A 16702-nucleotide genomic window follows, 5' to 3' on the forward strand; every position below is an offset into this window, starting at 1 on the left:
ACCTGTCACACTGGCACAACTTCTATTGACATAATAGGGCCCTTTTCAGTACAAGTATTTTTATAATGAAAAAAATTTCATAGTTTAGTTACCATTTATTTTTCTTCCCATTCCCTTCCCAACGTATCCTGAATTAGTGAAATCTCACCTCTAATATATTTGTGTGTTCAGTCCACAGGATGCCTGCTAATGATTGTCTTCATTAATTTTGTTTCTTTTGGTTCATTAATTTTACGTTGTTACTACAACGATGACACTATAGCAACCACTGTGCTTCCAGCCAGTTGATACGAGACAGTCATTTACAGTTCATTTCATTAACACGGTGGACCAAAATCAGTGGCCACTTAATAAGTGGTAAAAATTGCCCATGAGTAAAATCAGCTCTGGCTTGGGCTAGGAAGTAGGAGAGTAGGATGGTGGTCAAGGAGGCAAGAAGAGGTGTTGAGTTGTATTTGGTGTCTAACTAACTGAAGAGGGGCATCAGAAGGGGACGTGCACCGACCCGTCCGTACTGCCTTTCCCGTGACGCTTTAGTTCTGGCAAGGGAGTGTTAACCCCCAGGAGAAGGGTTACAAAGACAGCTGGAACTAAGAGCTACCTCCTCTTTTTCAGCTTAGTCCCTTGCAACGTGTGAATCGATGCCCTAAAAGGCAGGCGTCATAAGGAAGCATCTCTTTATCTCCTTGTGTTGGTCGGTTTGTTGGCAGCCTTTCTCTCTCTTCAACATGTAAATCACAGCCATGTATTCCTGTCTCAGCTTTACCCCCATGTATATCATCTTTAAATTTAACCCAACACCTCCAAGTTATATTAGCGTTAGGATTATGTGTTAGAAGCACACGTAACGCTAATGAACTCTTCATTTGCAAATTTATTTTAATATTTTACCATAGTTATTGACAGGCATGCAGCAGCTCTATAAACTTATAACACGAAAACAAAGACATATTAGAAAGCTCTCTGGGAGGAAGGACTTTCTATCTTCCTAATGAAGCCGGGATTCCTGTGAGTAGCTGTTCACTTTGACAACAATTGCATTAAGATCAAAGGGGATATGAAAACCATGACAATATGACTGTATTTCATGCACCATGAGGCAGGGTTAGTGTAGATTAGACATATCATTAGTCAAGGGGATCTTTTTCCACTGAGAACTCTTGGCTGCTCAGTGTCTTTTCCTTCCCCTTTCCTTTCCAAGTCGGTATCTGTTTAAGCAGAAAACAGATTCCTTCCCCCTAAGACTATGACAGAAATAGGCTACGGATTTGAGGCTAGGTCCAATCAGTGGCAATATGCATAGTAATATGTGGCACAGCTTGTGTAATGAAGTTCCCAGCATGCAGCCTGGAAAGGTATCCTCAAGTGTGCAGGGTGATTTATTTCCTCTGTCAAGAGGCAGGACAGGCAGGACTTGTCCTTCCCCACAGTCCCTTCAAGAATACTCTGTCACCCCGGGAAGCTGTAATAGCTTCTGGAAGCTCAGCCTTTGTTATACAGCTTGGACCCCTGTTTTAGCAAGGTTACTTCCCTGGTCCCTTTCATCATCTGCACTTGTTTTTAAGGAGTTGAATTGTAAGGAAGAATACCAGATTTTCACCTTCTATTTACATTTGACTTTACATTTGCATGTCAAATGATCGATGCGAAGGTGTGTGCACCCTGCCTGAAACGAAGAACCTGTCTGCAATTGGTGCAATACATTTAATTCCTGCTTTTTAATGTAACTACAGCATGTGGGAAGATCGTATAATGTCTGCACTAAGCTGTGGAAAGCATTCAGCCTAAACATTTTCAAAATGGCTTTAATGCTCAGAGAGTTTATGCAGTAGCAGAAGTCTATTGATGGAGCTACCGGATTCATTTGTGATTTTTTCACCCCCCGTAACTGTAATTTGCTCGTTTGATATATTAAAAAAGCTGCACTCCGAATTTAGGCTTGCCTGTCTCAGAGAGACAGTTCTTGGTTTCATCTGCTTTGTAAAAGTTCACTAAGTGCTGTTACACTGCAGTAGCTTTGCTGTCTAATATGCATAGTTCTAAATGTTTTTATCAGAACTCAGAAATGATTAATGCGATATGTTATCACATGAGAAGATTGAGCAATTTCTTACCCCTTCTCTGTGTATAGATTTAATACTTTCTTTCTATTTAAAACTAATTTCCCAGAGACTTCACCAGTGTGTATACAGTGCAGTGCGACTACAGCGCCCCGGTTACAACGGCTAACAAAGAACCCTCCTGCCTAGGCATGGGAATCTAAATAGACTTCTACAGATGTTTAACAAAAAGATCTTGGTTTTGGAATCCCTCTGGAGTTCTTTTAGAAAATCCCTCTTTAGACTCAGTTGTATAATATCCTAAGTTAAGACTTAGGGATTCATAAATTTGTCACTACAGTCTCTAAACAACTAGCACAGTAATTAAGATTTGTGGAGTGCTGCTATCTCCAAAGATGTCTCTGCCTGTCGCCAGCATTTGGGGTTTTTTTTAAGATATCTGGGGAAGAGTGCAGTATTTATGATTTATGCGGTTTACAGCTGGCTTTTTCAACTAGCTCGTTGGAATAGTTGCTGAGCTGCTAGGACAGTTGTCCCTAGCTTTCTCTGCTACAAGACTGAAGCGCTTTCTGCCAGCACCATAGAACACTGCTTTTCATTTTCATAGCATTGACAGGCTGCTGGGGTTCAGTTTCAGAGGACACCATCCTTTTAGATAGCTCTCAGATCCAGAGGACCTACTTTTTGGGTTTTACACGAAAGCACTTTATATGGGCTCATGCTTTGGGGGTGGAGGTTCTCTGGTGCCACATCCCAAAACCTAGCCGTCTTTCTCCATTTCCATCTACCAAACTATACAAAGCACCAGAAATATGCTGGTCAACTCTCTTTGAATGTAATATGACATAGACATTTCTTGCTCCCAAAATTGTCACTGGAAAGACCAAATATGGGCATACAATGAATGAAAGGATAGACCACACAATGTCAGGCGTTAAGGTGCCGATAGGCACTTGAATTTTTTTAGATTTTTGTCACTGTTTGTAACGTGTATAATTTGCTGTCAGCCTTCTTGCACATAGTCCAGTCCTTCCTGGAAACCCACAATGATTCCTATATCTTTCAGAAAGGAAGGAGCATGATGAATTAGAAGGAAGGCATGGAAATGACTGAGTTGGTAGGTAACATATGACGTTCTGGGGTATTGGTTTATGCAGCTTTTATCAAAACCCCTTAATTAATGGGACATCATAACATAGTTTTGAAAAATCTTTTATTCCTAAGCATCTAATAGAGACTTTGCCTTACATTTGTCTGAATTAGTGACACTAGACTGAGATATTGCTCTCTCACTGGAGTTGTGACATATTTACATCCTTCACAGTAGATAAAAAGAGTCTTTTGGTTCTTTTTGTTCCAAAATGGGCAAAGCAATACAGGATACATAAAATTATTAGAAAAGCTTCTCATGGAACTCAGTTTGCAAAGTTCCATTTTACCGAGAAATTGCTATTTAGTACCTAATTAGTTAGGGATAACTGGATTCACTCTAGTGATGATGTTACCAGAAATCCCCAGGGATGCCATTTTAAATGAGAATGATATTTGGCCCTAGAAATGGGTGATATTTGTATCCAGTTCTGAACAGGCAGTTCTCACTGAAACCAATGGAGCCTGAAGAAGACAGAGCAGCCTAAATGTTCTCCCTTATATCAGAAATACAGAGGGACCATGACTCCTATAATTCATAAATCCTTCACGAGTTCCTCATGGGGAATGCAGTTCCATAGAAGGTAATGAAGGAATATATCTTAAAGTCATAATCTAATTTTCATATTCCAGTCAGCCCAATTTCCAGACCTAATGAGATGCTGAAAGTCTGAAAATCTGTTGAGGATTAGGGAGTGAGATGGAATTACTCAATCTGACTGTTCTAACCCTAAACGTATCTAATTTGATTTTTGCTTTACAATTCTTATAAGGTTTGAGTAGGTTAAATCACCTTAAAAAATGAAGTTAAAGCGCATAATCATAATAAAAGTAGTGCTCTGAAAAGATTTTCACTAGAATATATATTCTGAACTTCTCAGCTACGAATGCTGTAATATATCATAAATCAAACTGTAAAATTGTTAAGTAAAAATTGTCTGTTGACTGCAATGGAATTTCTCCCTGGATAACAGCAAGAGATTGCATGATTCACCCTCCTCTTCTAACCAGGAAAAAATGGTTTATCTATATAGTTATCTACTTTTGTGGAATATTTACTTTTCTTCAGTTCTGTGCAAAAATAGGTACATCAGTCCATTTATTTTTGAGCATATCAGAAAAGTGTAATAACATAAACGATTTTGCTTGGTTTAATATTGAATTAAGAACAAAGTAAAGTTTACTCTCAATGTATTGATTATAAATTAAATTCCTTTACTTCTTTTGTTCGCTCCAACACAAGGTAGAATCAGCAAGTTAAACTCATGTAATAAAGAAAGTCCTTTGTCCGCTAGGATTTTAGCACTTAGGTACTTCTAATACAGATTCAAAAGATGCTAATAAAGTCAGAAATCTCCCACTGGGGGAGTAATGGAATGCTTTTAAAACTTACTTTCACTTAATGACTAAGGCATTTTTGCTAACAGCAATTTGGCTTCTTATCCCAGGTAGGGAAAAATGCATTAAACAGTAGATTAAAGTGTCCTTTCAGCTACCTGGTAAAGCCAGCTGCTGCTGGTGAGTGAAACGGTGTTTACTTGATGGCCCTGGGTTTTGGGGAGGGTAGTGGGAAGAGAAAAATCTTGCTTGGAAGAGGGCCCTTTAAACATGAATATGAATCAATAGAAAATGTAGGAGCCAGGCTGATGTAGTACACTGTACAATCTGTTCACTGCATTTGAGCTGCTAATTAAAAAGTGATATAGACAGTACTGTATGAATGCACCATAACCTGTTGAAGGTCTGTCAGACTTTATCTTCGCTTTCACATATTTGAATATTGTTTAATAAGAGGTCTTCACTGAAAGCAGAATATGTCTCTATAAAAGTGGAGAACAGATATATCAGCTTAAAATTCTTACTGCATTATGTGTGTATATGTGTGTTCATGACTTCCAGCTCCCTTGAGCATTTCTAAGACAGCTACCCTAATTCATAAGCACAATATGTAAATTCTAAGTGTGTTTTTTTCTTCTTGCTTCAGGGAAGCGAGCTAGGCTGGAAAGTTGGAAATACAACACCTAAACATAAATGTGAACCTAGCAATGAATTGCATATCTACAAGGAAAGAACAACCACTTTTGTTGCCAACAAATACTTTTTTTTATGAGGTACACATTAAGAAAAAGAGAGGAAAATATAGTTACTTTTAACAATGTGCTCTGTGTGTGTCCTTCCATAACTCATGGTATGCTTTTTCTTCATTTTTTCCTTCATCTTACCTGGCAGTTTTTGTTTCTACATCTCAGAAAGCCAACTTCCTCTCTTCTTACTTAATCACACCCCCATTCCATACCGAGGTAGGATTAATGGAACGTTTCTTACATTAACTGGATTATGTTACATTAGCTGACACAGTTAAATATGAAACCTGTTTTAATAATACTAGTGATTAACAAACCTCTGAAAGTTTGGAGATTAACATTGGAAGCTTATCTAAATTTCCAAATCCCAAGACTGCAAAAAAGCTAGTTTTCTTTCTGAGGCGGGGTTGTTCAGAAAACTTCTCAGAGTGGCAAAAAGAGGTGCTTGGTGGTAGTGACTCCACATGGAGGACATGTGTAGGAGAAAGAGGAACTAATTTTTTTTTTTTTTTTTTTTTTTTTTTGGAAGCTTTCTGGTCCCCAGAAGACATTTTCCTCTAAAGAATAACCCAGTGACTCCAGACAGAAGAAAAATGGTTTGATTCTGGAAACCGTTGACAGGACACATGCTATCCACACTCCTGAGGCAACAACAGAGGTGTAAGAAAGTCATAAAAATTACCTGGTATCTGTCCAAGAATCAGAAGCTGCGGCTCTGAAGTAGACCTCCCTGTCTTTGCAGAGATTGCTTTGAGAACAGAGTTTCATTAAATAGTAGATATTATCAGAGGGATTACAGCCAGACAGCATGGCAGGAGATAATGTGCTTTTATGCTACATTAAGAAGTTTTCCCGTGGGGAAAAGAGATTTTTCAGGGTATTCATAGTATTCCCTCTGCCTGAAGCAAAATTACCTCCTGGTCTCTCCATTGTCCCCTGCCACTGAAGAGCACAGTGAGAGGTCATCTAGAGCAAAGCTGGACATAACAGGAGCTGTTTCAACCATGAGTGTGTCCATGAGCTCTTCCAAAGGCAAACCTTTTGGGAAGCACTGCTGCTTCACAAAAGTTCTTGGGTTAGGACCGCAGAATACTATTGGTTTTGTCTGAAGTTCCCTCATCAACTGAAAGCAAAAGCTTTATGAAGTCAGTCTACAGAGTTTGTTTCAGCAGATAGCCACTTGAAAATGTAGAGTTTTGAGTATTATAGTGTCTTGGTACCAGCTATAATGTCCTAAATATAAAGACACTCACTGGATTGAGTTAAAGTAATTTTCTAGCAGTCTTGTCTAAATTAGGAAATATGAGCCTGACGTTCGTTAGTTGAGTAATACCTTTCACTTTCTCTTTTGAACTTTGTAGAGATATAAAGTGTCTTTCAGCTCCTCTTTTGCCACTGAATTTTTGTGTAGCCATGACCAACTCACTTCTTTCTGCCTACTGTACTTTACAGAAACATTCTAAGAATTAGTTAGCCAATAACTACAAAGCATTCTGAATATGGAGTAAATTGCATAAATGCTCTGGTTTTAGAATTCTCTACACTGACAAGGCAAGTGACAAGAAATACATCTTTGACAATAAAACAAGATGGAAGAAAGGGGGCGAAAAAAAGCAAGATAGCTGACAATGTAAAGCTGTGCTACAGAATGCAAATACCTATAAAATTCTATGTAAAATTGTCATAGCCTATAAAATTAAACTAGATATCTTTAAAAGTATTCTTGAAGATGGAATAGATAGAATCCTGTCCTATCTCAAGTTGGACAGGAATGGACTGCCTTTCTGCCTTGGAAAGTGCATAAGCAACGTAAAATGACAGAGAGAGAAAAGCTAGGAGCAGTTTTAGCTATGCTAAGGGTTTGGGTTGAAGACTGGATACCCCTAAAGTGAGATGTTAAAGACCAGAAATCAAGATCCCTTACACTTCGAGTCCACAGAGCAGAAGAAAGCAAGTATTCCGTAAAAAGGAAGTGAAGGAAAGGTTAAGGGAAAGCTGTTTGTCTTTAGTTTCTGATTTAGAATGTCATTCTGAAGGGGGAAAAAAAAAAAAAAAAGAAAATATCTAAAGCAGAGTTAATAACATGATATAATTACAACACTCTGCAGAGGCAATCCCAGATACAATGTTATAATCAATATGAACATCAATGTTTGAGACTATGACAAAAGTTTGAATTTAGGAAGCTGAACAGAGGGAAGATTTGAAAGACATGACTACTACATCCCATGTGCACTGCATGTGGAATATGATAATCTCTTTGACAGTGAAAGCAACAAGCTTCCAAGTACTGGGACTGGAGAAATACTGAGAGAACTCAGATTTTAATCAAGCAATGAAGAGTCCTGCAACCAAGAGGGAAGGAAACTGGAGACCAAACTTTTAGTATACAGTGGTTGTTTGTTTTCTTGCTTTATAGTCACAAAAAAAGTTAGCAACAATTTTAGTGTAGTAATGCCATGAATTACATGACCTTGAGAACTGACTTTTTCTTGTCTGTTAAGACAATCCTTGGTAAGATTGACACATATTGATAAAGAGTTTTTATACTTATGTTTTTCTTCCTATCTGCTCCATGATTAAACAATCTTACTGTCTAGGACTCTATGTCTAACACTTTTCACAACTGTTATCTTTATTTACATACAAAATGTTCCATATAAACAGGTTCTCTAAAGCGTAAATTAGTTCTCCTCTACTCTACGCTATAGTCTTCTCAGAACTGATGTTAGGATGACACTGAAATGTTATTTCTGTGAAGTCTGTCAATAATGAAAGGCTTATAAATTTGAGAGTGAATAGAAATACAGTAAAATGTTCCCACTTTAAAGTGCAAATGTAGGTTATTGCCATCTCATGCTGCCATAATTATTACCACTGGCTGCAAAAGTTATCTGCAATAATAAAACTACACAGGAAACAGCACAGCCTGATCTTCTTTACTTGTTCAGGATGAGATAAGAGAGATGTTGTTAGTGTATTCCTGGCACCAAACTAGTTTTTTCCTAAATGTTACCCATAGCTACTAACAAGTACCATACACAGGGGTAGGAACTATTATGTCAGACCTTTTCCACACTTAGGCAAAAAACAGTGTATTTGAAACAATCGATCTCAGCCTGTTTGCAGCTGGCAGATTCTCATGTGTGTGAGATAACTGATTTTTATAAATGTGGTGAACACTGAAGAATAATATTTTGGGGTTTTATTCCATGCGTCTAAATACAAAGACACAAAACTCACCAGTACTACTTAATATTGCATAGTGGAAATATCGTGGTTATTTCTCCTTAACACTGTTTCATAAACATCTCTGTGTCAGCTGCATAGTGTTTGGTAATTATATTTAGAAGCTCCAAAAATTCTGTATAACCTGCATTCTGGTCTATGAAACAGAAAGAATTATTTCACACTATAATTACAGTGATATCAGTAAAGTTTCATGCAGACCTGCAGATTCTGTTCTCACACCAGAAAGACCTATCCAAGGGACTGCCTTTTAACCAAAAATCAAGTATTTTCACCCAGTAACGCCTGCATAAAACTCATAAGTGTTCTGTCATTGTATTTCCAAGGTCTCTACAAAATCTCTACATAATTTAGTATTTCTTTTTTAATCAAAAGGTCAACAGACATTATAGAATTCAGAAATATTTACTTGATATTCATACTCTAAACTGTCTGTCAAAAAGTTATTAAAATAGTGTATAGAGAGGTTGCTGGTGCAGTACTATGTAAACTTCATAATCTGATCTAAATGTCAAATCCCAACACAAATTTCTTGTTTTTTATTACCTGTTCATATTCATGAAATAGGCATTAAAAAATTCCCATTCAGACCTACTGGGAGAAGTGTTCTGTAGTGGAATATTTTGTTTTGGTAGGGTTTTGTTGTTGTTCTCTCTGTTTTCTTCTGTAATTAGGACCCTTAAACTGCTTTGTGCATAAAGTGAAGAAAAAGAGTCTCAAAGACCATTTCTGTGGTCATGACAGAATTCCCATTCTTGTCTTTACCATTTTTTGTAGAAAATTCAGCTATAGCAGAATCATTCATTTTTGAAGTACATTTGTCAATTTCATCCTTTGTCTGAGATGGTCCACCGCAGGAGGCTGGGTTCCCAAGCTACTGAATGTATTGCCCAGAAGGACTCACAGCTTGAAAATCACTTGATAAAATACACATAGCCATTTTAACGAGGAGAGGCTGGGCATTATCTGATATAATCCGTAAGAATGATGATGAATATCCCCATAGCTGACCATCATCCCTGGCATGGTGGCAAAGCTGTTGACAAATAAACAGCACGGCAGACAGCTGTGTTCGCAGATGCTAGGATCAAAAAGCTGAACTTCAAAGAAAGATCCAAGAATGTATTTGACCTGTGGACCATATCTAGTAGCTTGGGTTGTATTTGACCTGCAGTCAGAGAAAATTGAATCTTTGCTGTAGCTCTCTGGTACATTTTCTCCTCACTTTGTTATGAGTAAAAGAAAAGGTGGGTGAATATTGTGCCTGAATTAAACCATGACATATAAAGTGCACAGTGTGTTCAGGACAGTCCTCATCAGTGTTTATATATATAAAGTTTGTATTCCTGTCTATTTCATTGTGCAGTTGCTAAAAGGTTTTTCCCTTTTAAGATTATTCAGCCACTTTAAAAGTTTTATCTTCAAGAATGGATGAAATAATACATTTTTTCCACTGTTTCTGTCATCTCCCTTTTCTCTGTGCCTTTTCAAAACCAGCTGTCAGAGTTCAGATGACTAATATCTAATTCCCTTGGCCCTCTGAGATTCATTTAATTCAAATTCACTAATTTGTAGAAATTACCTTTTTCCATATCTGCCCCTATCTCTCCTCTTCCTCTCCTTTTTTTTACATTAGTAGTTCTCTGCCATAAATGCTAATGTACCTGTTCTGCGAATCTTTCATCAGCTCCATGGTCTATATAATGGTTTATGGTAATTTTTGCAGGACTAGAGAATTTGGTACTGATTTATCTCATCTTGATTCTCTGTATCTCACTTTCTCAAGTGACGAGTCATGACTATGGTACTGTTTGTTTTGTGTCTTGAGCTACTGCTTTCTGCTCCAGAGAACCTATGGCTATTTTGCAATAAAATATTCAAAGCTTATCATACCGATTTTATACATTTTGTGCTTGTGGGCTAGTTACCAGTTGCATTCCTCAATGTTTACTCTAAAGTGTGATTCCAACACAAACTGAAAGAAGGAGAAATGTGGAAATTAGTAAAAATCCTCAGTGTTAGTAAAATAAACATAAAAATCCTCTGACTTAAATACCACTGTTTTGCTGTTGGGGGAGATGCATACAGAGTGACTCAACCTGTTTTTTGACAGAAACTGTGTACAGTGGCAGCCCTGTCTGGTTAAAAAAGAGATCACCTGGGAAAGGACAGATAGAAGCCTGATCATCACAAGCACCCCCTGAGCATGGATCTGATGTATTTTGTGCCTGTCAGGGTTCTGAGTAGATGAGCAGTTAGGAAGACACATCCGCGTGTGTATGCTCTTTATTTTAAAGGATGTTATAGCTGAATAAGCAGGACTTGGCTGCAGAAGAGCATGGTGGTCCTCACGTAGCCTGGTCAGTGCCCCTGGAAGGACAAGAGGCAGCTGCTGAACTCAAGTCCCTGCAGCTGTGACCCTGAGGGTGAATCCTGCAGACATCCAGAACAAGGAAGACCCTTCTCTCTTTATCTTGCCTTGCCACTTATCTCACAGAGCAGATAGTCCTAAGTAGCTTGCCAAGGGGTGGCTGTAAGAAACAGCCATTTCTAATATCCCAGACGTCCAATAACACCATTCCACAGATTGCTTTTATCTCTCGTTCAGCACACCACTTTGTTTGTTACAATCTCAGCAATTTGTATACTACCCAGTCCCTTTGGAGGAGCATGTGAAATATTTATGAATGTCAAGAAAAATTTAGAAGATATATTTTGCAAGTACCACAATTTGATCTGTACAGTGATCTGTACCTTTTTCATTAGAATTGTGCAAAATGTTGTGCTTTAAATGAAACCAGTGGTGGGGAAATTTCCACTGCTGTTGTCAGAAACTACATAGAAAAATGTATTTATGCCTCAGAGACTGTAATTTTATCAATGCCACAAAGTCTTACTGAGATAAATTTTTTTTTAGATATTTATTTATTTTTTTAAGTGAGGTTGGTTGTTCAGCAGGTGAAAAGCACCAGACTGGAAATAAGACTGGAAGCAGAAGAAACAGAAGTCCCCTCCATATAAACCTTTTGTGACACTAGCAGGAGCCAGGCAAGGCTCTTTAAGCTACTCTGTCAAATTACCCTGTTACTGAAGGGCCATGTTGTGGGGTCAGGTGAATACTGTAGATTTATTTATACTTGCAGATTAAAAACGTCAGGGACCAGTCTCCAGCACTGAAACCAATAAGCAAGGAAAAATACATACCCATACCATTAAACATTCCGAGCCTCCAAAACAGGTAGACCATGTAAAAATTGCCTCCTGGAAATTTTCCTCACCCATGCTAACTGTGCAACTGTACCTAGTTATTGTTTGGGAGAGCAAAGCTGTGCCACTGCTTTTGCAGTGTAGATGCTTGAGATTCAGCACCCAGGACCATTTCCTGACATTGTCTGGTTTATAGAGATGAGGATGTTCTGCAGGACGAGTAAGTAGAGGCCAAATCTTGCAGCAGCAGTTGGATGGTTTTTGCTGTGAAGGATGAGGTTGTTCTAAGTTGTTGTCTCTCTTCCTAGTGCAGGTAATGTTACAACCTGGCATGAAAAATGCAATAAAAACCTTTTTATGAATTATGATTACAAAATGAAGTGTTGCCTTAACAGCATTTATCATTTTAAATTGTAGGATATTTTTTTGAATAAAGCTTGTTGTATTCTGTTTTTCATTTTTTAATTTTGAGATTTTTAGCTTTGCAAAGGGAAAGGATTGTATCTTGAGGGTTAAAATTTTTCAAGGATTTTTAGATGTTAGAGAGAAAAGAAAACAATTCTATCATGTAACAGAATAGGATTTATGCCCCACTGCATATTTTTTCATGATAGACATTCATGTAAGCTGGGGCAAAACACACAACCAACATATCTTGAAAGCTACTCTAAACACAGTATCAAATCAGGATGACTCCCACACAGAAATTACTGGATGGAAAATATGACAGCAGGTACCCTGTAGTGCTTAAGGAGATCCAGGCTGCTTCTGCTGGACTGAAACACCAACTTTTGTTTAACCTATAGCCCAGAACACAAAATGTTCTTCTGCAACTCCACAAAACTAGAAAAAATTTTTACACAACTTTATTTGCCAATCTAAACTCACCACATGCAGCTAGGACAGGAAATACAATTAAAATAACATTTTTGAAAGAACTTCTATTCCATTACCTCTCTGTTGGAAACACAGATTTCCCCTACAGATTTCTGTTCTGTGTAATGTCTCATTCTGGCAAAGTGCTTGTAAGTTCGTACGCACCTGTGTTTTTCTGTACTTTATTATGACTATCTTTTTACTTAAGTATTAGGTTGGTTTTAGATACCCAAGCCAGGAAAAAATAAGAAGTCCAAATATGTACTTAACATCCTCAGAGCACAGGTTGATTTGACCTGACCTCTGAAATGGATGTAGAAAACCATTTCTGTCAGTACCAAGGGAAGTCTTAATGGATTTAGAAATTGGTATCAGGTGTGTGGGTGGGTTGCGGCACCCCTGAAGATAGCAGTTCATCTCCAGCGAAGAAAAGTAATAACATTGAAAGATTAGTAAATCCATCTTTGATCCCTAATTAACTTGCCTCCCCCCGCAAATCACTGGTGGATGCGTAACAATGCCGTAAGCGCTGATGTTACCACCTATTCACATTGGCAGTTCGTGGTGCACCATGTGCAGGGTGTCCTAGGGCAAGGACCTTCCGTGCCCTACTCGGATACCCCATCCACACAGCAGCTGCCTCTTTTACGCAAACCCTATCTGCAAGGGCCCAGATATAGTTTCATTTAGATTAAACAGTACACGATAACTCAATTCTAGAAAACACCTGCTGCCTGATATGAACGTAATTTGTTTTATTGCTAGTATTATATATTCACATTGCATCCAGGTAATCAAGTGAGCTGAAGCCACGTGTCCACCCCGGCAAGATAAAGGAGGAAAGGGCTAGATGGCCTCTGAAACAGCAAGTAAGACATTAAAGTTAAAACATACTCAGCTTTGCACTGAGTTCAGTCACCATACACCCTACCAACAACCGTTGCCTGGTCAGTCCACCTGTATGTACTAGCTGCCTGTCCAGCAACCACTTCACTCCAGACTGTCCACCTCTTGCCCAACACAGATGTCATAAGGAAAACGGTAGAACTGATATTAATGTGTGGTGACAGAGAGAATAAGTTTCTATGAATCAAAGCTTTGCTGGTTTTGTTGCCCATGAACAACTTATTTCAATAATGTACAACATTGTCCTCTAGAGAAATATCTTTTGTTGTAATATTATTCCTATTCCATCTCTTCAAGACATTTTTGTTTAATATTTATATACAGTAAATAAATATATATTTTTTCAAGCTGAGACAGACCTTGAAACATAATGTATCTTTTTATAGCATTATTCACCCACTCAGAAGAAAACAATTCACGAACACGGAGTTTAAAATACATCACAAAATTCACGCTTCTTTCTGTACCAATTTAACTCAATACATCCCCTGCATTAATAGCTGTAACACACGGAAGTAGATCTGAAAGAATTTAAGACTGCACAGTCCAAAAATGTGTGTACTTAACCCTGAGGTATCAGAGATCAGACAAAATCCTTAATGTGTCTGGGAAATAGGTTTTGTTAGCCAATTGGTGATAGGCAGAGTTTTTGTCAAAAAAAGGAATATAGTAACTACAGGTCCTCATGTCAGTATCATGGCAAAGTTTTCTACCTCTTGCTAAGAGATGGAACAGCACACCAGCTCCCTCACTGAAGAGTTGGATATCTTTGTGCATCATCTTTGCCAAGACACATCCTTTCTCAGTCACAGAAATCTAAACTGAAAATCCCTCCTTGATCATCCTCAACACCAGGCGGTTACAGGTGTCCGTTGCGGTGGACGTGGTTGCACTTGTCCAGTACCTGCCTTGAGCAATACTTCTACCAAAATGCTCCTGGACTGAAGTGAAGCTAAAGTCCTGATCCCAAGGTATTTCCTGAAGAGCTGTCATGAGCAGAGACACACCAGTACAGGTTTGTAAAGGTAATTAGGCTTTTAACTCCTGCTTTTCAGAAGGGCTACACGTTTCAGTAGCTGGTTGCTTGTAACTGCCTTTATCTACCAGACAATTTAAACAAGGTTTTAATCTGTCCAAACCTTGAAATCTGTGACAGAGTATCTCAACGTCTGCACCACATAAAAATGCTGAGAACAAATTCCTTCCTCATATAATGAAGAAAATGCACTCAATCAAAAGAGGAAACAACTTCCAATGCTTGTCAAGCTGTCTCTGCACAGGTCCCTGTTCTGAAAATATTGGCTTGTAAGAAAGAGCCTTAGTCCCTTAATGAGCTGTTTATCCCCAGTGGAGCCGGCAAGGTAGGAAACATTTTCTGAAGGATCAGTTCTCCATAAGCACATAGTGGTGAAGGGTCAGCAATAAGCTGTGTCTGTGCTGACGAATTCACACTTTCTAGGGTTTTTACCAGGGTGTAACACACAGACCTCATCCTGCACTCATTTGCACTCACTTCTCTGGAACCAGCATTTTTTTGAGATTATAAATTATTTGGAAAACATGCCTTTTTGTTCTTTTTTTTTTTCTTTTCGCTTTCTATCCCCCCCCCCCTTTTTTTTTTTTTTTTTTATTTTGATCTAGCAATCTGCTGTATTCTGTCTGTGGCTAAAAGCAGGACACTGAGCTCTAGTGTGAGAGAGCCTGTAGCTGTAAGCACTGTTTCTGACTCTGTGGCTGATAGTGGAAACAAAAGCAATTGGCACCAATTCCCTCTAAGGCTAAACATGAGTAGTAGTTCACTTTTGTTGTCCTTATCTACAAGCAGCTTAAGACTGTTTCACTCAATCTGTGCTTAAACACAACTACAAATTGCAGTACAGATGTGTTCAAATGTATTTATACTTTTATTCTTTTTTTTTCCTCCTTTTTTTATGTATTATGAATGCCACTTGATTTTTGAGAAGAAAACAAGAATCCTGCCAAACCTCCAGGTAATTTCTAATGCTCACATCATATGCAGTCACATTAATCATAAATACCATGTTGCTAACAGCTACAGATCAGTTATCCGATACATGCACAACTAAATATAAAAGCCAACTAAATGTTGAACAAGAAGTGCATATCATAGAATCACAGAATGGTTTGGGTGGGAAGGGACCTTAAAGACTATCTAGTCCCACCCCCCTGCCCCGGGCAGGGACACCTTCCACTAGCCCAAGTTGCCCAAAACCCTGTCCAACCTGTCCTTGAACCCTTCCAGGGAGGGGGCAGCCACAGCTTCTCTGGGCAACCTGTGCCAGGGCCTCACCACCCTCACAGGGAAGAATTTCTTCCTTACATCTAATCTAAATCTACCCTCTTTCAGTTTAAAACCTTTACCCTTCATCCTATCCCTACTATCCCTGATCAAGAGTCCCTCCTCCCTTTCCTATAACCCCTTTCAGTCCTGGGAGGCCGCTCTAAGGTCTCCCCGGAGCCTTCTCTTCTCAGCTGAACCCCCCCCAACTCTCTCAGCCTGTCCTCACAGGGGGGTGCTCCAGTCCCCCGAGCATCTTCGTGGCCTCCTCTGGCCCCACTCAAGCAGGTCCGTGTCCTTCTGCTGTTGGTGCCCCCAGAGCTGAACCCAGCACTGCAGGGGGGTCTCCCAAGAGCAGAGCAGAGGAGGAGAATCCCTCCCTCGCCCTGCTGCCCACACTGCTCTGGGTGCAGCCCAGCACACGGGTGGCTTTCTGGGTTGTGAGTGCATTGCCAGGTCATGTTGAGCTTCTTGTCAACCAATACACCCAAGTCCTTCTCCTCTGGGCTGCTCTCCAGCCACTCTTCACCCAGCCTGGATTTGTGCTTGGGATTGCCCCGACCCATAAGCAAGACCTTGCACTTGGCACTGTTGAACTCCCTGAGGTTTGCACAGGCCCACCTCTCCAGCCTGTCCAGGTCCCTCTGGATGACATCCTTTTCCACACAGCTTGGTGTCATTGGTGAACTTGCTCAGGGTGCACTCAATCAAGTCAGCAAAGATGTTAAACAATGCCAGTCCCAATACCGACCCCTGAGGATACTTTATCACATAGCTCAGTGGTGAGGTCATTTACTGGAATTTCTTCTCGGGTCAGATTTTAACATGAACAAAATAGCATTCTTTCTTCTTGTGTATTTGGATCAGAATAT

Source organism: Strix uralensis, chromosome Z, assembly GCF_047716275.1.
Source record: "Strix uralensis isolate ZFMK-TIS-50842 chromosome Z, bStrUra1, whole genome shotgun sequence".
NCBI classification, from domain to species: domain Eukaryota; kingdom Metazoa; phylum Chordata; class Aves; order Strigiformes; family Strigidae; genus Strix; species Strix uralensis.